Source organism: Dermochelys coriacea, chromosome 10 (genome assembly GCF_009764565.3).
Source record: "Dermochelys coriacea isolate rDerCor1 chromosome 10, rDerCor1.pri.v4, whole genome shotgun sequence".
NCBI classification, from domain to species: Eukaryota; Metazoa; Chordata; order Testudines; family Dermochelyidae; genus Dermochelys; species Dermochelys coriacea.
This window is the reverse complement of record NC_050077.1, coordinates 23,492,732-23,516,292: the sequence shown is the minus strand read 5'-3', so window position 1 is coordinate 23,516,292 and position 23,561 is coordinate 23,492,732. Positions and strand designations below refer to the sequence as shown.

The 23,561-nt window shown below is 41.8% G+C and overlaps 1 long non-coding RNA gene across 2 annotated transcripts; it reads left to right on the top strand.

Moving 5' to 3' along the window:
* The first annotated feature begins 3,954 nt into the window (after nucleotides 1-3,954).
* On the top strand, nucleotides 3,955-7,587 carry LOC119862771. Of its 2 annotated transcripts, none has more exons than XR_006274696.1 (3): nucleotides 3,955-4,032; nucleotides 5,150-5,198; nucleotides 5,689-7,587. It is a non-coding gene; the product is annotated as an uncharacterized LOC119862771 (long non-coding RNA). The 2 variants fall into 2 exon arrangements; XR_005295363.2 differs by having other exon boundaries at nucleotides 3,956-4,032; nucleotides 5,150-5,414.
* Nucleotides 7,588-23,561: the final 15,974 nt, after the last annotated feature.

Genomic DNA, 23,561 nt, shown 5'->3' with positions numbered 1-23,561 from the left:
CTCCTAGAGCCTTCCTTTGAGGCGGGGTTGGCATCCTGCACAACCTACCTGAAATCTGTTGCAAACACCACTTGACAACAGAGACTGTGCTAGTCCCTTGGGTCCTGAAAGCACATTCATGTGTCTTGACTCTCAAGTGTCCAGAGCCTGACAAATTCAGTGCTATCAGAAGCAACACATACCCAGCCCAGTACTGGCCCACCTCCACCCTCCCCTCCAAGCCAATAAGTTAATCGGAATCGCTTTATCACAAGATCTTCCCAAGTGAACCTTATACTAATTTCACATTAAACTCAATTAAAATCTCAGGCATTTCTGTATTCTCTGGAGTACCCTTGGAAGCATACGATCAGACTTCAAAAGAGCCATCACACAGCCCGTGGATTGCTACTCTTCATGCGCCGACCTGCATGGAAATGCCTGATTTTTAGAAAAGTTGCCCTGTGTATATCGGAGAAGTGACACCACATGGTGTGTCTACATTGCAATAAAAACACCCAGTGGTCCTGAGTCTCAGAAACTGGGTTAGCTGACCCTGGTTCAGGCTGCAAGGCTGAAAATTGCAGTGTAGGTGTTCGGGCTCAGGCTGGAGACCAGGAGCTGAGCTGAGCTGAGACCCTCCCCTCCTTGTTGGGGCTTGGAGCCCAGGCTCCAGTCCAAGCTCAAACTTCAATTTTATAGTCCCACAGCCCAAGGCCTGAGAGCCCAGGTCAGCGAATCCAGGCCAGTCCAAAAGTTATAGGGAACATTGGTCACAGCTGTGCCACAGATCCTTTATTGCAATGTAGCTGCACCCATAGGGCTGAAAATCAGAGGACATCTCACCTCCCCACCTGTGCTGAGTGAATTTTAACAACTAGTGCCAGAGTAACAGCCCTTGAGGAAAAAGTGTTCTAGCTACAGACTGGGCGGTGGCAGCAGTACAGGATTCCTCCCCTCTCCAAGCCTTGCTGAAGGGCGGCTTCCAACAGTCAGAGGTAAGTGGCTCTAGTTCCCAGTGAAACGTACCATCTGTGGGGATAATGATCGCAAGCGTGGTACACTAGTGGTTGGCCAATCAAGAGGTTTAGCAATCCCTAATTATTAGCAGGAATGAGGGTTTCTAAGAAGAAGAGTCCTTTGTTTTGGCACCTGGAAAACCCTAGTCCCTGGTGCTTCATCCACATTTTTGTTAGGCTGGCTCTGCTATTGACTCACTATGTATCCTATTGCAAGTCACTTAACCTCTCTTTGCCTTGGTTTTCATTATGACCCTGAGGTGGTGGAGGGGAAAATTGTATCTTTAAAAATCAGGTTAAGCCAACCTTGGACCCACTAGTGCTAAATGGCTTAAATGATAATCATATTGTTCTTGTATAATGTTGTTATAGGGCAGAGTTAAGGTTGTATGGGTTTTCTCACTGTATACGTCCCACTCTTAACATGTTTGTTTGTATTTCTTTCCAATTTAACCTTCTCTCTGAATTTTCTGGATTTATAACACTTGGTTTGGGGATAATTGTAATATCCCTGTGATGTATTTTACCCTAAATTACTGAAGTGTGTTCTCCACCTTGACATATTTTTTGTTTGGGAATGAATATGAATATATATATATATATATTTTATCACAGTCCCAGTGTTCCCTGAACTATCAAACTGGGTTACAACTTGTGACTACTGAGAATAAAATTTTTTAAAAAGACATTTGACTGAGAGTACTAATGAGATAAACACCTGGTGCTTTTCAGAGTAGCAGCCACGTTAGTCTGTATCCGCAAAAAGAAAAGGAGGACTTGTGGCACCTTAGAGACTAACAATTTGTTAGACTTTGTTAGATTAGATTTGTTGAAAAGCACTCCTTTTCTTTTTTCTGGTGCTTTTTAGTTAGCCAGCTTGACTGCTGATGAATTGTGCATAAAGCAACTGTACTTTTCACAAATTACTGTCTTACTTTCACTTAGTTTTTCTCTATTTCTTGCTACATTTTTGTTGTGTGAAATACTTTGCCTTTGTTGCTGTGTTTAGGAGACTAGTTATTGCAGTTTGACTTGGTGAAGGATGGGACTTAAATCAAAATCTAAACTACCTGCATTTGTGATGAACATAATTAGATGCTTGGGGAAGGAAAGCAAGTAGGGCTGGCTGGAAATCAGCAATTCTGCTTTACAAAACATATCAAGGTTTAAAATTTTATTTTAATTCTCCATTGGAGTGAAACAGTTTCTGCAAAAAAAAATCAGTTTCATTGAAATGGCATTTTTCTACTGAAAAAGATATAGTCAAAAAACTTTTGATCCTCTCAAAGTATGAGGGTTTAGAATGGAAGGAAGCTCTTACACCTTATCTATGGAACTTCTCTTAGCACTTCCTTTCCCTGGAAGAGAAATTGGGTTGGCTAAAGTTCAGCTATTACAAGGTCTTAAGGATCTGTGCTCTTGATGCTAACTATTATCATTGGGATGCTAATTGTCTTGAAATTGCAAATCCTTATTTTTTTAAGGAGTGGCTATAGACTTTTGTCGTCTTCTGGTACCTTCCAAAATAATGTTGGGGATTTTAAAAAAAACTTTGCAGTTTACTTTTACTCAGTGACAAATAATAAATCAGGCATTAGAATCCACCACCCAGGACTCCAAGTTCCCTGCCCTAACCACTAGATACCAGGCCCCTCATATAGCACTTGCCCAGCTAATCTAGTAATACAGACAGACTTTCAAAACAGTTCATGTTAAGCAGGAGTATAGTGGTGCATTGGGCTGTATTCAAAGCTAGTCAAAGCAGAGCATCAGGAGAGAACATGATTTCTCTCCCAACCCCATGGGAAGGCAGTGCATGGTGCAGGCATCACAAAACCATTCACAACATTAGCGCTGTAGTGACCACATTTGCACTTAGCGAGGCTTCCTGTGGCATAGGCTGGCTTTCCCTGCCAATGACATTTTCCCTTTGGTTTGTCTCCTGCTTAATTTGTTTTAGCACCTGCTTTTTGTGGGCAAGCTACGTGGGGATGAAGGTACAATCAGTGGTGGAGGGTAAGAATGAAATGCACCCCTTTGCCCCACCCCAACAGTTGAACATTATTTTAATGTCCAAATACAAACTGTTGCAAGACTGTTCTATTCTCATCCTGGCTTTTAAAAATACTGTTCTATTGCTAGGGCAAAGAATCCTGATGCAGGCTGTAGGCAAATTGCTTTTGGACTGGGTTAGTTCTGGGAGCTTGTTTCAGAAGCTAGCATTCTACAGGGCAGTTGAGAAACTCTGCAGTACATCATTAAGACCACATGAACCCTTATCCCGCTCCCTCTCCCTCCAAACACACACCTCTGTAAATCTTTGGAAAACAACTAAACTGTATGGCAGTTACCATCTTTTACTACCAGCATGTCTCATTTAGCACTGTTTTGTTATATTTCTGCTGACTGTAACCCCCTGAAGGCTGCCGATATTCTAAACACTGTTTATGTGGCTAGGAAAATACATGGTCTAAGAATTAACCCTTTATATAGAGAGGAGAAGCTCCTGCTCTGAGGAACTTGCTATCTAAATTTGATATATAATCATAGGTGATGACAGAAAGAGGAAGAAAAGGCAAAAGAAAACAAGGGAGAAAAGAAGGCTGCTTCTGAGGGAGCATTGCTTCTAAATGTCGTGTTGGGAACTACATACGAATTGTCCGTCGAGTCCAGTATTCTCTCTGAGAGTAGCCAATATCAAAAAGTTTTAGAAGATAATGCAGGAAACACCCTAATGGATAACTATAGGATAACAGTTTATCTATATCCATGCATCCAAGAAGCAAGGAAGGGGATTATGGCCAGCCAAGAAACAGGAAGGGCCCAAACTGGAGCTGATTACAGCTCCTAAAAATGCTCTCTTCTCACAAGCTGATTGGTGAAAACTTGCCTGGGGGAGAAGGTGCAACGCTAATAAACAGACACAGCTGTAGAGCAAGCTGCTTCTGCAGGCTTAGTGCTATTTCCTTGGTTGGGGGGCAGATGGGTCACATTTTCCAGCATTTCTCTGCAGCCACTAGGGCCAGATTCCCAGGTAATACAATTCTGGCAGTTGGCGGGCTCTAAAACACCCAAAATAATGAGATTTGGGATAAAAATCACAAGATTTGGCAACCCTGCAGGTTATGTCAGGCTCAGCAGCATCTGTTCAGTACTTTATCTTGGGTTAGGTGTAGGAGGGCTGATGATTACATGTGTCCTTTGCTTTGCACCAGATTTGTACCCTTGCTAAAGCAGCAAGTTCCTCATTCCATTTGGCCACAGATAAGATTGGGGGGTGAGTAATAACCTTTAAGCATGGGTAACTTTGACCAGTAAAGTGTGGGTGACAATCAGCTTTGTAGGTGAATTTCTTGAGGGGGAGGCGATGCATTCAGGGCTGCAATGGCAGGTGGCTTGATTTGCTAGTAGAATAGGAGGTGTGAGTTTTGGAAGTAGAACTTGTTGTTGAGAGGAGAATATGATGATAGATCTGTTTGTTGGTGCCCTGGCAATTAGCATGTGATAATTATCATTGACCTACATCTTCTCTGATATTCCCCACAGCCAAAGAATAGAAGAAAAAGCTACAGTGAAGTTCTTTAGGAGGATTCAGGTCACACTTGACTTGAGTGTGTCATATAGGATTATCTATCAGCCTATATGTCTATTGATTCACAGAAGATAATACACCCACACCACTACACAGAGTGTAGTGCTGTGGATGCTGGGACATTTTGGGAAGTTGAATTTGGATAAGGCTATATTTGTTTAGACTAGAAGGACTGAGAAACAAATAATCTTGCTCCCTCTGATTCTCCACTTTGGTTCACAGTTGAAAGGCTTTATGTGTGTGTTGATGCATTGAGGCTAAGTAATAGTATTGCAGGCCAGTTAGGCCTGGCCCAGCCCATTTTGACAAGACTCTTGTGATTTTCTCAATGTAGATGAATTGAGAGAAAATTTGCCTAAAGATGTGTTTTCAGCTGCACGGTTGAGATTCAAACTTTTCTGAAGTTCAGGGATATTTTGCTGATTCAGGGATATTGATTCAGGCCCATCTCAGCTCGCCTAAATTATGAAGATGTCTAGGAACAATGTTAATATTCAGGAGTTTGATATATGCCCATGAAGTACATACAAGGTTTTCTCACTGGAACATTTTTTTTTAGATCACATGTAAGGATGTGTTTCAGGTCCAAGATGAGGAAAGATGCCTAGGTAGGTTGGTCGCTCGCATGATCTATGGAGAAAAATAAATCTTTTTTTGGACAGAAGTGCACCTTTCCCACTCATCAGTGTTCTGAATACTAATTGGGAAACGAAGGTTGAGGTGAAAACTTCAGCAGACACTGCCAAGGTTTCCTGAAGATGAATTGGCCCTTTAATCCCAAACAATGTTAGTCAAAATGCTGCAAGAAAAAAGTCACCTCTAAAGTAAGACCCTCTACAGTGTTTAGTTTTCTTGACTACAGAAAGTTTTCTAACATTCTCGACCAATTATATTTTGAGTGTGTTTTCACTGTTCATGCTAACATAATTTTTTACTCTGCTGCTCTGTTTATCCCCTGCTCTGTCTAGGAGGCAGGTGACTCAGTGTTGACTCTGTATGAATCATTTTGGTTTTCCTATTTGCTGTACTATTTAAATGTCTCTGTTTCCCTTATTCTGCTGTTCATGACCAAGATTTGTTTCTCCTTATTGCTAGCAGCACCCGCAGGCAAGATGACACTGAAATGAAGAAGAGTATAGCTCGAAGACCAACCCGCCAACACAATATTTCCTGTTTTGGATTAACTGGCTCCATTTGGCTGGGTGTAGAACGGCCGAAGAACAAAAGAAGTCTGACTTTGGTTCCTGTGGGCCTTTCGGGGGTGGGGTGGGGTGACAATGGAAAGGAACAAATGAAAAGGAGAGAGGGGATGACAAAGCAATCTCAGAAAATAAAGTTGTGTAGCTTTCACACCAGAGTTTTATGGCAAGGTTCTTGGGCTTTTAGACCAAGAGGAAAAAAAGTGACTCCTTCTCTTGAGTTACTCTTTGTTAATCTCTACTAATTTGCTCTCAGATGTGTACAAAGAACAGAAGGTAGTGGCCTGAAAGGCTCGCCAGAAGCTTGCCATCTAAAGCCCCAGTCAGGCAAGCTGCTCCACCTGGGTAAACCCTCTTGCCAGCGAGAGTGCTCTGTGAGGGTGCCGGGCTCTCCAAGAACAGAGCAGCTTGCAGATTCAGGACCTAAACTGCTATTGCTGTGGAGTGCATGACACAGAATACAAAGTGCTGCCACAAGGACTTCACAGTCTAAATAACTCCATTGCTGATAGTAGTAAAGCCTATAGGAACTGTAGAGAATTGAGAGACAAATGAGCCTACCTCAGATTACCTCTTCCCCTCTTATGCCCCTCTCCCACAACACAAATACACCCCTGAACTAAGAATAGTTGCATGAGCAAATCAGCACAGGTAATAGTAATTCCTAATTAGGATCAGGTGTTAATATAGATGGATTCATTCTATACACAAAACATGAAACTGGCAGGAAGCAACATCAAGACGCAGCCAGGCCCTAACCAGCTGCCATGTGAGTTGCTTAATGAAACTGGCCCTAAGGCAAGATTGATTTTATGGTTGGAGCATGGGACTCATCAAGAGATTGGGTTTTGGGAAGTTTTTTGGATTGGGTTTTTTCATTTCAGAAAACTTAATACCATTATGCAATAAAAATCACCCCAAAGGAAACCTTCAGAAGTTTGCCCTGGCAGTCTCTCTGATCCACTGAGAAAGTATTTAGGGTTATGTAAAATATAAGCCTGCGGCAAAGATCTAATCTAATTAGATCCATCACTGTGGTATCTCCCCTCGGATTGTCTCTCTGCACCATGATCTATCCTATTCCGATGTGTGTTTACAAGACATCAAATCAATGATACTGTATTCAGTTTGGAACATGATGTTCTAACAGACTGTTTGAAGGCAGGTTTTTAAGTGTGATGGCTTGACAGGGTGACGTTTGGTGGTGCATGGAATTTTTTTTTAAATTTGTTAGCTAGGACTCTTGACGTCTTGGGGAACAGTAGCATTTCACCCCCTAAGTGACCAATCTTACCATAGCCCATGTCAGTCATGACCAAAATTTCCTACCAATAGATACCTGTATTGGTGTAGGTGAAGTGAGTTTGGTGGGGTCTTTCTTCCGTTCCTCAAAGTGTGTTGATCCATATCACACAAAACACTGCTACATTGGTGCCTTTAGTTGGAAATCTCAGCAGGGAGTCTAAAAATTGGAATCAGTCAGGAAGATTGAACACCACTTCAACCTCTCCAAAACAGCAGTCCCTCCAGACCACACTGAGCCACATTGATGGGACAATGGGGAAGCTTGCTCTGCTGTAACATTTGGGATTGGATCAGTGATACTCAGACAGAGGCTTGCAAGCCGCAAGTGAATCTTTAATGTGTCTCCTGCAGCTCTTTGCAGCACATGATAGTACAACACAGTGCAATTTAATTACCAACCAATCAAAGTTATTAACCAACCAGGATGCTTTTACTATGTTACTAACTAGTTGTAGTTGATGAAATAATACTTGGTCAGTCATTTTCTTGTGAGAATAATATATATAACATTAAATATGTCCCATCAGACTGTTTTAAATATGGATATCTAATACTATAGTAAATGAAACAATGAATTCACACTATTGTGGCTCTTTTGGGTAATGATGGTTGCTAATTTGACTCCTGAACCACTGAGATCTGAGTATCTCTGGATTAGATCTTCCAGAGTATTACATATAAATGAAATTAAGAATACCACTAAACAAACGATTTCCAATTATGTGAAGTAGAAATGCCAGTCCATTGTCTGGCATCCCTTTAAATGCATGTCAAAGACAAAGCAAATATTTCATTACATCAATTATTTACAATAAAAACCTTGCTGGGACACTGCTCAGCACATAGAAATCATCCGATATATTAGAAGAACCTATTGCACACTTTCACGTTAGCATTTATTGGCGAATTCTGTTTATCACCAATCCAGGAGGTTTTTGCTTCATTTTCCAGTGAAAATGAATTCAGATAGTTTGTCCAATTTGGAAACAAAAAGAAAAGTGGGACCATTTCTTAAAATAATCCTGTACCTCCCAGATGCATTAATATTTACATAAACAATGATATATGTATCTGTCTTTCATGTATGCTCACTACTGAATTTTTTAAACTGTCTGCATCTGTCAGGCCCAACCGTCGGTTTCCAGTGTAAGAGTGAGTGGGAAGATATTTTTTTCATTTTAGGCCCTGCTTTGAGGTCAGACGAAAGCCTCTTTGCTTCAAGTGAAGTTGCCCAAACTTTCCTCTGCCATTTTGACTCCCCTCTGATAAGAAACCCTTTAGCAGTCCCCCTCCCTCATACCTTTTTATATATGCAGCTCTTGCTTCTAATGTCCAGGGGGAAGGTGAAGGATGGAAGAGTTCTTCTTTTAAACCAAAGAAAGTCTTATTCCAATAACAACATAAACAGTCTCACATTAGAGCCACAACATTCGCTAATGTGTCTGGCCAACAGAAGAGAAAAGAAAACACCCGCGTATATTTTTTTTAAATAGAATGTAGACTCAATTATCTGTTAAGTAACAGATATTCTACAGAAAGCAGATAAGTAAACTGTAAAAACAGGGAGCTCGGATCTCAGTTTTTTGCAGCCACATTTACATTAATTGATATTGTGTGCATAAATTATCTGACTGTAACTCTACCCCTTTCACTGCAGCACAGTCTATGTGCCTTAACTGGGTTTATTTATATCCCACAATCCTATCCATTTCTTATTTAAAAAAAAATCTGGTATCATCAGGTTAGATTTTAAATCCCAAGTTCACAGGAATTGAATGTGTGTAACTCTTTTTGGTTGCTTCTCCATTTAGCCCTTCACATGAATTTGCTTATCACAGCTTATCAGCTCAAGGCTTTCCTCTGAAAAGCATGTTTGTGATCAGCAGCTGCTATATAATTTGTAATTCTTACACAGCTGCCAAAGTTATTCTGAGGAAAATGGTCTTGTTTTTGTTTTTTTTTTTCTAAAATTGGGTAACTCCAGCTGGTTTTGGTTTGGTCTGGGTTTTTTAATGAGACCCTCTTGCACATTGAATGCATTGCTTTGAAGGAGAGTTGGCCAAACTCTCTTAACTTAAAGAAGTGTAGGGCAAGAGTTAGAACTAGGGCCTGGGAGTTAGGATTCCTGGGTTCTTGTCATGGAGTCTGAAACTCTAACTTCTGTTTTTAGCTCTGCCTGACTTAGAGAGACCTGAGACCTGGGGTAAGTCACTTAACCATGATGTTCCTCAGTTTACCCATCTGTAAAAATTGATTTATACCAATGCTAAAGTCATGGTAAAGTTGTGAGGCTCAGTTAATGTTTGTAAAGTGCATGGAGGTTCTTTGGTTAACATTGCATGTATTTATGCTTTCTGTAATGAAAGGCAATAAAATCCATCACTCACTATGACTATTTGCATCCAATCTGTCTTTCTATCCTACACTCAACCACTATGGATGCCATGTCCTTAAATTACCCCTCTTAAAGCTCCAATCTCTCATCCATCCCTGTATCATCTGAGAACCAAATAAGTGGGGGTTTTAAAATAACATCTCTCTTCTTTCCAGCTGCTTGGAGTGTGAGACTGAACTCTGTCATGTTTGCAGTCAGCCAGTGTTGCCAACTCTCATAGATTTGTCATGAGTCTCACAGTATCTGGGTTTTTTTCTTAAAGTCCCAGCTTCTTGAGTGATGTGAAGATATGAAATAGGCCTTTTTTTGTTCTGGAAGCTTTTTGGTCAACCCAGTGGCTGTGGACCAGTTTAACCACCTGTCAAGGCTGATTCCCCACTCTGGCACTTCGAGTGCAGAAGGTGGGGGCGCACAAGGATTTTAAAAATTAATATTGGCCACTCCCAGCTGGTATTAAACTCCCAAGATCACAGCTTCTCTCTGACCCTGGATGGGTAGATGCTGCCACTATCCAAGTGCAAAAAACCCAAACCTCTTTTGAGAACCCAGGAAGGAACACTTGGGAATTCCTTCCTGTGGGGTACCCTCAAGCCCTTTCATCCCACTCCGGGGAAGAGCTGAGAAAATTAAAAAAAAAAAAAAAAAAAGGGAAATCAACTGTTGCCACCAGCTAATTAAACAACGTGCACAAACCTCTTAGAGACACAAAAGTCCAATCCTGTTCTTAAAAAAGGTAAAATTTATTAAAAAACAAAAATAAAGGAAATACATTTGGAACTTAGGCGTTTTGCTAGATCTTAAAAGAAACCATTACAAAAATTAAGTATCAAGATAGCTGTCTTGAGGTTCCTTAAAGGTTACAAGCAAAACAAAAGCATCACAGAGGGGGGTTATCACAGAGGAGTCCATTAGCCATAAGAAATAACCCTAATCGTGTCTTTCTAAACATTCCTGATCTACTTACACATTTGGGAGTTCCAGATAAGTAGTTCTAGGTATGATCTGATGATTTATGATCATACCTGGCATAAAGCTGCATACAGCATTGCTGCTCTGTGTCTCTGCTCTCTGGAGAACAACAACAACAGACAAAGGGAAGGTTTTTTTCCCAATTTTAAAAAGTTCTAGCCCTCCCATTGGCTCTTTTGGTCAGATGTTAACCCTTTACAGGTAAAGCAAGTAGAGAACAGTTACTAAGAGGAATTTTATAGCTAAGTGGCTGGCTGGGTGTCCATAAAATGGAGCCCCCCCCTTCATTTATCACACCACCCCATAACAGATGCCCTCAAGAGCGAGATACATTACATGGGAGGCAACTTTTTTGGAGTACTTTTCTCCATCACTCTGCAGAGGTTTTGCCTACAATCTTCTCCAGCCCCCTCCAACCTGACTTCCTACTACAGGTGTAAAGAAATAGTGTACTTCTCCTTACACGGGGTGAAATGTGTGTGATTCATGTTCAGCTAGAGTTTAAACATTGTTTTAAAGGACAGTTTACATGGGAGCTAGGAGAGGCATGACTGGGAACCCTGAATTCCCAAACCAGGCAGTCTTGATAGTTTCACTGCATGCTGTAAACTATTCAAGGCAACCTTTTATGACATCTTCTCAGGACTTCTGGCTGGGGATTTTACCCAGTTGGCTATCAGTGTTTCGGAGCATAGAGCACCTGTCCTTCACTGAGTTCCTGTCTGTACTACACTAGATACATAGTAGATTCAGCCACACTCTATCAGCAGCTAGTTTAGCTGGAGTTCAAAACTTGGTGTAAAGGCCAGCACCACAAGAGCCTTGGACACTGCCTATGCTGGCGGCATTCCCAGCTCACTTACGTGTACTCGAAGAGAGCTAGTGTGAGTATCCATAGTAGTGATGCCCCAGGAGAATGGGCAGCAGCAGCACAATTCAGCTGTGCCAAGCCCAAACCTTCCCAAACCCCATGACGTTATGTGCGTGGCATGGCTAAGTTGTGCTACCACCTGTGCTCCTGGGGCTTCACTCCTATTCATGCTGACATTAACTGCCATCGAGCATGTGAGCTGGGCATCACATTCCTAGCTTGCAGTGTAGATGTAGCCCATGTGTCGTCATGCAAAGCTCCCTCTTGCAAACTGTGAAAGCTAAATACCAAAAAAAATAAATTCAGATGTTTATATATGTGAATAATTCCTCTCATCACAGTTTTCAGAGTAGCAGCCGTGTTAGTCTGTATTCGCAAAAAGAAAAGGAGTACTTGTGGCACCTTAGAGACTAACAAATTTATTAGAGCATAAGCTTTCGTGAGCTACAGCTCACTTCATCGGATGGTATCCCCTGAATAGATATGTGGACAGAGTTGGCAACGGGCTTTGTTGCAAGGATAGGTTCCTGGGTTAGTGGTTCTGTTGTGTGGTGTGTGGTTGCTGGTGAGTATTTGCTTCAGATTGGGGGGCTGTCTGTAAGCAAGGACTGGTCTATCTCCCAAGATCTGAGAGAGCGATGGCTCGTCCTTCAGGATAGGTTGTAGATCCTTGATGATGCGTTGGAGAGGTTTTAGTTGGGGGCTGAAGGTGATGGCTAGTGGCGTTCTGTTGTTTTCTTTGTTGGGCCTGTCCTGTAGTAGGTGACTTCTGGGTACTCTTCTGCCTCTGTCAATCTGTTTCTTCACTTCAGCAGGTGGGTATTGTAGTTGTAGGAATGCATGATAGAGATCTTGTAGGTGTTTGTCTCTGTCTGAGGGGTTGGAGCAAATGCGGTTATATCGTAGCACTTGGCTGTAGACAATGGATCGAGTGGTATGATCTGGATGAAAGCTAGAGGCATGTAGGTAGGAATAGCGGTCAGTAGGTTTCCGATATAGGGTGGTGTTTATGTGACCATCGCTTATTAGCACCGTAGTGTCCAGGAAGTGGATCTCTTGTGTGGACTGGTCCAGGCTGAGGTTGATGGTGGGATGGAAATTGTTGAAATCATGGTGGAATTCCTCAAGAGCTTCTTTTCCATGGGTCCAGATGATGAAGATGTCATCAATGTAGCGCAAGTAGAGTAGGGGCATTAGGGGACGAGAGCTGAGGAAGCGTTCTGTCCACATATCTATTCAGGGGCCTAATTACCATCATAGGGCCTAATCACATCAGCCACACTATCAGAGGCTCGTTCACCTGCGCATCTACCAATGTGATATATGCCATCATGTGCCAGCAATGCCCCTCTGCCATGTACATTGGCCAAACTGGACAGTCTCTACGTAAAAGAATGAATGGACACAAATCAGACATCAAGAATTATAACATTCAAAAACCAGTTGGAGAACACTTCAATCTCTCCGGTCACTCGATCACAGACCTAAGAGTGGCTATACTTCAACAAAAAAGCTTCAAAAACAGACTCCAACGAGAGACTGCTGAATTGGAATTAATTTGCAAACTGGATACAATTAACTTAGGCTTGAATAGAGACTGGGAATGGATGAGTCATTACACAAAGTAAAACTATTTCCCCATGGTATTTCTCCCCCCCACCCCACCCCCCACTGTTCCTCTGATATTCTTGTTAACTGCTGGAATTAGCCTACCTGCTTGTCACCATGGAAGGTTTTCCTCCTTTCCCCCCCCTGCTGTGGGTGATGGCTTATCTTAAGTGATCACTCTCCTTACAGTGTGTATGATAAACCCATTGTTTCATGTTCTCCGTGTGTGTGTATATAAATCTCTCCTGTTTTTTCCACCAAATGCATCCGATGAAGTGAGCTGTAGCTCACGAAAGCTTATGCTCTAATAAATTTGTTAGTCTCTAAGGTGCCACAAGTACTCCTTTTCTCATCACAGTGACTCTGTACAATTCCAACTGGATGGTCTGTTGTACAAAACATCTCTGTGGATGTTTTAGTTTCTTGAGCAGTATGATAGGCCAATTTATATCAGAGTGCTTCACTAGTGTAAAGATTTGTGGCTTCCAGCAAAAGATTTCCCAGTGAACAGCTAGGAAAAAAATAGGGAAAACATTGGTCGGGGGCATGTTCTAACAGTTTTACAACAAGGCTACTCCCACTCCCATCTCTGCAGGTGCCAGAAATAGACACCAATGCAGCACTGTATAAGATGTCATGACCAACGTGAAGGACTCACGCTTTATGTATTTATTTTGGCAATGCTTCACACTTTATCTGGCATAGGTAAAGTTATTGAAATTGTTATGTGGCATCTCCTGATTTCAGTCTAGCTGTTGCAGAAAAACAAAGACTTTGCTTGCAGTTTAACTTGTCAAAGTAGCAGCCAGTTAACATGTAACAGTATCTGTTTGCTGTAAGTAGCCTATTTATGAGTAAAAATTTACTGTTGACATTCTGGAAGGTGTGTTTCCTAGAAAGTGAACTGCATCATGACATCGTAGCCTTTGACAATGGGTTCATTCTTGTGTAATTCCAGCATTGCTGTGTTTACTTGGCACTGCTTCCCCACTCCACCTTCCCTGCCCCCATCCCTTACTAACTATTAGTTGGATGCTAAGATTTATATTTCCTCTGTTCTAATTGTAATCATAGAAGTGGAAGGGACCTCAGGAGGTGACCTAGTCCAGTCCTCTGCACTAGTGGCAAGACTAAACATTATCTAGACCATTCCTGACAGGTGTTTGTCTAACCTGCTCTTAAAAATCTCCAGTGATGGAGATTCCACAGTCTCCCTAGGCAACTTATTCCAGTCCTTTACCATCCTGACAGTAAGGAAGTTTTTGCTAATGTCCAACCTAAACCACCCTTTCTGCAATTTAAGCCCATTGCTTCTTGTTCCTCAGAAGTTAAGAAAAACAATTTTTCTTCCTCCTCTATGTAACAACCTTTTACATACTTGAAAACTGTTATCACGTACCCTCTTAGGCTTCTTTTTTTCCAGACTAAACAAACCCAATTTTTGAATTGTTTGAAACAAACAATTTTTTTCAATCTTCCCCCATAGGTCATGTTTTCTAGACCTTTAATCATTTTTGTCTTTCTTTTCTGGACTGTCTCCAATTTGTCCACATCCTTCCTGAAATGTGGTGCCCAGAATTGGACACAATACTCCAGTTAAGGCCTAATCAGCGCAGAGTAGAGCAGAAGAATTATTTCTCATGTCTTGCTTACAACACGCCTGCTAATACATCCCAAAATGATGTTCGCTTTTTTTACAACAGTGTTACACTGTTGACTTATATTTAGCTTGTGGTCTACTATGACCCCCAGACCTCTTTCCAGAGTACTTCCTAGGCAGTCATTTCCCATTTTGTATGTGTGCAACTGATTGTTCCTTCCTAAGTGGAGTACTTTGCATTTGTCCTTATTGAATTTCATCCTATTTACTTCAGACCATTTCTCCAGTTTGTCCAGATCACTTTGAATTTTAATCCTATCCTCCAAAGCACTTGCAACCCCTCCCAGCTTGGTATTGTCCACAAACTTTATAAGTGTATTCTCTATGCCATTATCTAAATCATTGATGAAGATATTGAACAGAAGCGGATCCAGAACTGATCCCTGTGGACCCCACTTGTTATGCCCTTCCAGCATTACTGTGAACCACTGATAACTACGCTCTGGGAACTGTTTTCCAATCAGTTTTGCACCCACCTTATAGTAGTTCCATCTAGGTTGTATTTCCCTAGTTTGTTTATGAGAAGGTCATGCGAGACGGTATCAAAAGCTTTACTAAAGTCTTTATTAAAGACACAGTTTAATGGGCAAAATAACAAATCCACAGTGTTCTGTGTTTTAGATGGCCACACTGCTAAATTGCATGTATATGTGTATTTATTTTTATTTACTCTTTGTATTCCAGTATCCCCTGGAAGCTGCATCTGAGACTGAGGTCCCATTGTGCTAGGTGCTGTACATGTAGGTATTAAGAGAAGCCCTGCTCCAAACAGCTTATGGTCTAGACAGACAAAGAGCGGGAAGAAGGGAACTATTATGACTATCTCCATTTTACAGATGGGGAACTGAAGCATAGATTGATTAATGCATAAGGTTGTACAAGAAGTCCGTGACATAGCAAAGAATTACATGCAGACCTCCTGAGTCTCAGTATAGCACTTTAGCCATGTGGCTGCTTACGATTTTCCAGAGGAAATAATGAATAGAAACAAGATTATATCAAATATCTAATGTTAAAACAAATTTAGGTAAAAGCTTCCCTATTTTGCATCAGTGCAATTTCTCCATTGTAATATAATCCTTCAGCGTGTAACATATTCACAAGCAGATCAGTATGTTGTAGATTAGTAATGCAGCAACCTCAAAATGTGTGTAGGATCAGTATGGATGAGGACTCAGAAGTTTGGAAGCTTATCTGACCTATTCAAACCTGAGAGCTGAATGAAGAATGGAATTTCGATTCCACAGAACATTCTGATATTTTTACACTTGTTTTCATCCTGAATCAGGATGGAATATCAAGACTATTTGTGGACTGAAAAATTCAGAAAAAAACTTGATTTATAAATCTCAAAATATTTTGGGTCAACATTGTTCTGTGTCCAACTGAGCCACCAAAATGTCTCATGGGACTTGTGGTTCTAGGTCCACATGCCCCCATCCTCCTCCGAGGGTCTGCTCTCTGATTGGACTATATCTTGCATAATGCACTGCAGTGGCTTAGCCACAAGCAGAGTCTGACGCATCATGGGAGAAGTAGTTCACCTGGAGAACCAGGCCCATCGGGGAGACTGGGAATATGAGAAACCTGGAACTATAACTCTCATGAGGCACTTGGTTGCTCAACTTTGTTTTAGTTTTCCTGGTAGGTTTCAGTGGAATTTTCCATTTTGCTGCTAGAAAAATCTCAATTTTGACAAAAAAAAAACCCACCTTATTTTCTAACTAGAGAATGCGTCATTCAAAATTTGTTGAGCAGCTCTAATATAATCTTTCTGATCTGCAAAACTGGGTTGGAAATCTTGCACGAACATCTTTTTAGTCCTCCTTGGTTCCAGTCATGCCAGATATGCAAGCTATCACTTGAGGTTTTGCAGTACTTGTACATCTGGTCCTGACTGGAACCAGGATGTACCTAATTGTATGAGAATGAGAAAAAAGAGGGGAAAACAGAACCCATAAAGGCTAAGTGAGGGCAGGTCAAGGTTCACATTGTTATGCTCCCATTCACAAAGAGCTGTCTCATATCTCAGTCAGAATTATTTAATTTTAGATTAAGTTAACAGGAAAGAACAAAAGCACAGTATCTTTCAACTCTGAGACCTAAATGGCTTCTGGCTCTGCAGACAGGCAGAGTTCTTAGAAGGTGCATTACACAGAAGACAAAGCACCATTTTAAGATGCCTACACCACAGTTTGGGGTGGGTCAGCTATTATTTTGTGTATGATTTTCCAGCTCTTGTTTAAAGCAGAGACAGGCCCAAGCCACAAAGTTTTAGTCCCAACTTCCACAAAGTTTAGGGGTGCTCAGAACTGGAGCTCTTTTCAGTCAGCTTTCTAATGAAAGAAGACATAGATAATGTAAAAAACCAAACCAGTCTCAGAAAATCAGAATTTAGCCTGCTAAACACTCCTTAACTCATCTATAGTCTGAAGGACAAATATGTAGCCTCTTTATGAACTTCCTGCCTTTTCTTCATTTTATGCCACAAATGTTTACAAATCTCAACTAATCAATGGCCTGTGGCTGACTTTCAATACTGCCATCAGAGAGAGCCAGACCTGGAACTCGCACCAGATATCAAAGAAACCATTACATAGGAGATCTACAGGAAAATGAGAGGAGATTTATCCCCTAAGCAAGGAAATCTTAATGCTGAGCAATATTGCAGAGAAGAAGGAGCAAAAGTGTACTGAACTCTGTCTTCTACAGTGCAGGAAAAATCATGTATCTTCTGAGACCTAAAATCTGCTACTCATTTAGGCTCTGATTCAGCAAGATACATGCCTGACTTCAGGCATAAAAAGTCCTAGTGACGTCAGTGGCACTATTCAAATACTTAACTATCTGCTTACGTACTTTGCTGAATCAGTATCCTACTTCCATTGAAGTTAATGGGAGGGAGCAGCATTGTGCCCTTATTGCAGAAGATCCTGTTTGTGATGGGGATCCTGGACCTTTGCAGAACTGCACAGAGAGAGCTCTCGGGGACCCTTTTCTGCAAGTCAATGATAGGCACATGAGATGGAGGCCCAGGATGTAGGGCCAGAGAGTGACCATTTATTTGTGGATACTCAACTATGAATTTCATATATTTTTTTTAAATGTCATTGATATGTATACTTTAGAGACAAGGTGGGTGAGGTCATATTTTTTATTGGGCCAACTTCTGTCGGTGAGAGACAGAGATGATGCATAACTGTTGATAGTGGGGTGTGGGGCACAAATTTAAGATTCTACGGGCAAAACTCCCCACAAAAAAAGAAATAAAAACATAAATGCTGGGAGATATCTGGAGGGGTGGGGGAGAGGGGAACATGACCCCACATGCCCTCCTCCTACACATCTCTTCTGGTGAGAGACAAGCTTTCAAGCTCTCCTTCAAGTCTGTGTACGCGTTTGAAAGCTTGTCTCTCTCAGCCCCAGAAGTTGGTCCAATAAAAGATATTACCTTACCCATCTCATCTTTGTGATATCCTGGGACCCACATGGCTACAGAAACAGTGCATACATCTATGTATATAATCTATGTATATATATAATATTACCTTATCTCTAGTAACAGGACTTCTATGTAGCAATAATAGCCTTTACGGTGGCTTTACTGACAAGATTGTTCGTGTGCTAGTAAATCTGCTTGGTTTTATATACCAGTCTTCATTATTTTTTGAAGGAAATAGCTTGAAAGGGAGGAAAAAATACCAGGTGCACACACAGCCAGCATGTATTTGAGCCAGAACAACCCCTTTATACAACTAACTATAAAGCTGTGAATCAACATACTTCTAAAGCATGACATTCACAAGGCACACATTTTGTCAGACCTGTTGATGAAGGGCCAGGTTAGTAGAGAGGTAGTATTTTGCTTAAAATTCTGCTTTCTTCATTCCACAACAAAGATCAGCGCGACAAATCAATGAGTCTGGTACAAAGGGATAGATTTTCTGGAGTCTGTTGCTTCCTTTTTTCATCCCCAGCCCCTCTAGGATGTGGTTAATTGTGCTGAGTAGATGCTGTAGTATGGCTACTAGGGTGATTACTGTTTGTGTGAAACTGGATAGAAGGGGTTGGTTAAGTCTGTTTCAGTTTTATGTAATTAAGTCTGAAAGGCCTCAGTGGTTACATTACAGGCACTCATTTTAAGCTATTTTACTGGGTTAAGCTGTAATTGTGTTTTGCTGCATAAAAAGACAGATTTCTTTTTTCTTTTTAAAAAAGTTTGCCCTCTTTTCAAATAATTTGCAGGGGGGGGAGATTTTAAATTTTTGCTCTTCACAGTGTCAAGAGACATAAGTACCCACTACAGACTCAATGTCCTGCCAAAAAAAAAAAAACAAAAAACAAAAAAGAAAAACAAAAAAACCTCTTAAAAAACCCAACCAAACAAAACAAACACCATTTAGGGAATGGTGAATATAACATCCACTTTATATTTCTTGCCCTTCAGTGAAACAGCGTAGGCCCCAGTCCTGCAACTGGATCCGTAGGGGTGGGTCCCTGCACTGATCTATGTGTGGGGAAGGGGAGGAAAACCATCGTTTTGATTTCAGGTTAGTCACATGGAGAATCTTGAACATTAATTTCCAATCAGGAGTGAGATTTTTTAAGAGACAGTTAAGCCCAGCAGGAATCATAACTCTAATGGCGCAAATAATAATGTTAATAATCTAAAGGCCTAATCCTGCCAAAGTGTTTGGCACCCTCAAGTCTTATTAAATGGACATTTACAGCAGTCTCCTGCCCCTTTGTGAAAGAACACTACAAAGTTGTGTGTGTTTCATCATGTAAACAGATATACCCAGAACAAGAGGTACCTTAGAAATACCTAGGATGTATTAATCACTGAAACTCCATTCTCTTCCCTTCTTATCCCTCAATCAGAGTTTACTAAACTACTGCATGGGTTTCCCAGAAGGCAGGATGAAGGAAGGAATATGGGTCAGTAGGCAAACAAAAGAAATTGGAAATGACTCAAGGCTCCAAATAATTTACAGGATTCTGTCCTTGGGTGTGTTCATTTCTAGCTCTCCGCTCACCTTACTCATTGCATTGCTTCTTGAGAAGTTTCTGCTGTTTTCTTACTCTGTTCCTTGAAGCCTGTTCCACATTTCAATGCATTACCTTGCTTCTCCTTTATTTTTCTTCTCCTCCCAAAAGGGATTTGGCTTCAAGAAGAGAAACACTGACAGACATGGGGCCATGCTATGTATTTTTTCCAAGGTAGGGTCTCCCCTGTTGTACGTGGAGCTGTAGCACCTGAAAGTTCATGCGGGTAAATTAGAGAAATAATGGAATTTATTAGGAACTAAATTCAACCTCTGACTTAAAAAATAAAATAAAAAAATATGATCTGGCCTATTCTGGAACTGGTCCACCCAGACAACCATGCCATGAGGCTACCGAATGCATGACAATTCACTCAGCTAATGAACTATAATATAGAAGAATTACATCAGCAGCAGGACTGGACACTGTCGGCTACAACTATTTAGCTATGAACTTAGAAGGCTAAGGACTGGACTTTGGTGCATGGGGGCCACAACTAAGGGAGACACCCCACTCTCCAGGGCCTTATGAGCCATGCAGCATTCCCCCCTCTGATCCCATGAGGCCTTAGGGGAGTGTCACTGGGAGGGAGGAAGGAGCTGCCAGAGACTGACGTCAACACAGCAGCTGCAGAAAGCCATTCAAGCAGAGACATCTGGACACCGATGATGTCACAAGACTGCTCTCTGCAGTTTCACTCTGAAAGGTTCTCTCCCCGTCTTTCTACTGAGATGTTCATGATCTCCTAGCACCACCGCACCAAAAGGACTGAATAACAAAGCAAACACTAGCAAACCATGGAAGAAACATGACATTGTTCGTACCGCCTGTGGGTTCTGTCCCACTCCCTAGCCTTTTCTCTCTCTTGCCTAGTTAAGACTGTAAACTCTTTGGGGCAGGGGCAGTTTCTTATTCGAGGACTGTACAGTGCCTCTCAAAATGGGTCCTATTCTAGGTTAGCCCATTGGCACATGATAAATCCAGTAATTGAGAGAGAAAAGGATTATGCAATCGAAGTTCCAACATAACATGATGAGTGATCAAGTAGCGAAAGGAGGACAAAACAACAGGATTATGTGGTTGCTCAGAGATGTGTGCAAGTTTTAGGGTTGTGTTGGACAGCAACAAAGGAGGTGGGACAGTACATGAGACCATAGGAGGGCAGAGTGGGGGATGTATGGCGTGATGGTACATGGGAGATCAGCAAGAGAAAGAGATGAGAGATCAAAACTAGAAGAAGAAGAAGAAGAAGAAGGCTTTAAATAGCTTTCGGGTTGGGAAGTTAGCAAATTGAATCCAAGGGGGCAATGGACATGGATGGGTAGTGGAAGTATCCTGATGGTGAGTATGGAAACCTGTGAGTACGGAAACCTGTGCCTGGAAGGAGGGGGAAACAGCCAGTGTTGTGCTAGAGATGTGTCATACATCTGCCCTTCCTGGAGCATTTCTCAGGCTCTTGCACAGCCTGTCTTCCCAGCACAAAGGATAGACTAAGGAGGCAGTCTTAGAAAAACATGTGGAGTGAATGTACAGTGTTTTCTAAATACTCCTTGGCATTGCTACCGAGTGAATGCGGAAGTGTCGGCAACACCTGGAGTAGTTAAATGGATTAGCAAGGCTTCTTCAGGGAGTAGAATTCATCCAAATTCTCAGCAAGGAAATATTCATCGATGGTTTTTTGCTCAGGCTGGCATTTCCTGAGGGCACGGATTTCAGCTGAACCCAAGTAACCAATCACATGCCATCATCTGACAGCCTTTGTTCTTTATCAGCCCGTTAAGGATGGGCTTTAAGCCAATGAAAATGTCAGATTTTTGGCAACGGATTTACAATTATTAGGAAGTGCTGTGGCAGAACAATGGAATTAGATGGTTTAGAAACCAATCAAATAGGTCTGTTTCCAGAATAGTCCCAGAGAGGGTGGCAAATGGCCAGGGAGGAATATCAGAGCGAATCAGGTACTGAGGTATTTGGATTTATTGTAGGGAATGGACTTTAGTCACAGCAGTCGCTATCCAGTCTGTAATGAAAGTGGTCTCCTAGCACAATGCCAGGGTCAGCTGATCCTGCTGGTGCTTTGGATTCACTTTTAATTTGGATAGGTGAAAGCACATGGATCAAACTTCCTTTTGTTTTGCTTGAGAATTATCATTACAAAGGAGTCACAAAGGAGGTGCCAGGAAGGGAGTACTTCAGTAAAAGTCAAAGTAGCTCCTTCCATCTAGTTTCCTCCCTTTAGAAGTGTGTCTCTCAGCTCACTGTGATTGGCTGATGGGGCAATCCCACACCTGCTATGGAGAGGGGACTTTTCTACACTTCTTAGGCAGAAGGACCAATGACTGAAAAAGCTGTAGCAGATAAATCAAAATAGTATTGCCCCTTTGACCTGAGCAGTTAGCCAATATTTGGGGCCTTGCAGGTTTGTTTCTGTTAGGTGGAGAAATGGAGGATACAAGTCAGATATTTCTTTGATGCAATCCTGTTTATTTACATGGCATGTACACAAAGCCCTGTTTTCCTGAACACAACACAAATGAGCAGCCGAAATCCCTAAGCCTGTCCTTCTAGCATGTGAAGGCTCTGTCTCTCTGCTCCCTCTGAGGGCCACATTCATGACTGCCTTTCTCTGTGCCTGTTTCAAACATGCACACAGCTTGCCCAACAATCCCTTACCTCCTCTACATTCACAACCAATCCCAAGGAAAGCCTTCAGACCACACAGGTCTTAGCCCTGCTAAGGCTTCACCATCTGGCCAGTGCCTTGGGCAGTAGCTTCCAATTTTTCCAGCTATCACTGCGGAGAAGAGCTTTGAATTACTCCTCTATTTAGCCTAAAAGAAGTGTGCTTAGAAAACCATCCAATTTAACCCTGTCTGTGATTGTCTATAGATCAAAAAAACACTTGATGGCACCCATTAACAGCATTACAATGGTTTATTCTTGTTCTACATAGAAATGGGCATAGATTTTAGGAAACCTAAACTCTCCAAAACTCCTGGCAGAGGCAGAGGGAAAACTAAGTGCCTTACTATTGAGTCACTTGTTGAATCCACCGCCAGAGTCTTCAGTGGGTTTTTGGTTTTGACTTTTGTTTTGTTTTCATTTGCCCTGAAGCATGCCAAGAACAATGTGGAGAGGGAAGATGCAGGCTATGCAGAATGCCTCTCAGGATTGGCTAGATTGTGTTTCATTTGTAAACACACACTTTTCCTGGAAAGGGCAGCGGAGAAGCAGACACAGGCTGTTCACCTTAAAGCCTAACTTATTTTTCAAGTACACAAGGCATCACGTGCTCATCTCACCCCAAATGCAACAACCACGTCTGAGCTGTACCGAAGCGTCAGCTTGCTCCCCCCCTCCACACACACACACAACATCCACACTTACCAAGTTTATGCATCTGCACCTACTGTGCTGCTTAAATGTATCTGCTCCGGTGTATTTTGAGACAATTTGGACAGCTATCCCATAATTTCTCACAAAGGAATAAAGTGTACAGAGGGAGTGCACATAGCAGCAGCATGTTGGGCATGTAAAGAGCTAGAGGACCAGCTCAGATGGTCACATAAGCATGGTTGGGGTGGGAGGAGGTCTTATCTACATTGCAAAATCACCAGACAGAGGAATGACAATGGAGGGCCAGAATAGGTCTCTAGCAGGGCAAAACACTAGTAGCTGCCACAGCTACTGACTATGTATTTGCCAAGTTATGTGCAGACACATACCATGTTTAGAATCAACTATGATGCTAATTTGTTACATCTTGGTTTCAAAGCTGTGGTATAGTCAGTGCCTGAGAAGCTGCAAGAAGCAAGCAAAGATAAAGGGAATAGTCAGCCTTAGCCCGTGTCTGCGTGGTGATCTGCCTCAGTTCTAGCCATCAGTGGTCAGCTCTCAGATGCTTGCTTTCCAGACTAA